We start from the raw sequence: 1,155 nt of genomic DNA on the forward strand, positions 1-1,155 counted from the left end.
TGACATTAAACTTGACATGGTTGAATTTGAACTATTTTGATGCCTATTATGGTCGTTGGATAGTTATGCTTATAAGAATATATTTGTTATTGCTTACTACTGAAAATACAAAACAAAAGTGCTGCCAAAAAATTATTAGTATGTTGTTAGATGCGGGAGGTATGTTCACTATAAGCATGAAAGAGGTGAAACCAAAATTCTTCCATTCCATTCCACTTTTTTTTGTCTAAACCGAATAGAAAACGGAACCATTTTGTTTCTCATTTTTTTCCGAACTAAACACGGGTACAAAATCATTCCATGACGTTGGAATAGAACCATTATGTTTCATGCCTTATGGTTCTGGAACCGAACATACCCTAGAGTAAGAGATGATGCACTATATGTGGCCTTCACTCTCAACATCGACTTGGACCAAGTGGACCCACTTCGAGGCCGAGGTGATTTTCGTATCGCAAGCTTAGTACATTCAGAATCGTGGCCGAAAAGCAATTTGCATCCTTCGGCCCAAGAATTTCTCGTATGGGCCTCAGTCCATTTGCATGCATGCCCCGATCCCTTCCTTCGTTGGGCTTTTCTCTTGGGTCCAGCCCGATCGCCCGCCCATAATCAATCCCTAGTCTCCCTGGCGACGGCGACGGAGGCTCGGGCATAGGGTGGCGGCGGCGCGCAGAACGGACTGCGGCAACTCCTCTCTCTCCTCATGCGTGTGAACGTACTGGTGCGTCCTCTTCCCTCTCTCTCCCTGGGATCTGCATCGAACGCGTAATGGCAAACTACTGCCAATTAGGAAGGAATAGGCAGCACGGTTGTTCGTGTCTGGCGATGCCCCACTCGAGTACCAGACCCCGTCCCACAGTTCTGATTAGCGTGTGAGCATGGTGATCTTGTCCAATTGTTTGAGCACATGAAGCCTTGGTCTTTTATCTCCTGTGCTACTTCTCTTGGTCTCTCTCGATGGCACACAAGAGATCGCATGGCTCCGTTCATATCGTCTTGGTTGATGTATCGGTGGCCTTAACGCAAGATTGGCAGCATTTTGTATAACGTGTGTGTGTACATGGTGCTGTAAATTGCCTGAGATATTTTTGTGCTCAAATCTCATGTAGAAATCCACAAGTTCCTGTATGATCTTCAGGATTTCTTCGACACTGG

The 1,155-nt window shown here is 45.8% G+C and overlaps 1 protein-coding gene across 1 annotated transcript in view; it reads left to right on the forward strand.

Moving 5' to 3' along the window:
- Positions 1-661: 661 nt before the first annotated feature.
- Positions 662-1,155, forward strand: part of LOC124682902 (54S ribosomal protein L37, mitochondrial-like) — a 2,525-nt gene continuing 2,031 nt past the window's right edge. Inside the window, exon 1 of the mRNA XM_047217505.1 lies at positions 662-721. The gene's annotated coding sequence lies outside the window, so the exon portion shown is untranslated. The remainder of the gene's footprint in view (positions 722-1,155) is intronic.

The sequence above is a fragment of the Lolium rigidum genome, chromosome 1 (assembly GCF_022539505.1).
Source record: "Lolium rigidum isolate FL_2022 chromosome 1, APGP_CSIRO_Lrig_0.1, whole genome shotgun sequence".
Taxonomy (NCBI): Eukaryota; Viridiplantae; Streptophyta; class Magnoliopsida; order Poales; family Poaceae; genus Lolium; species Lolium rigidum.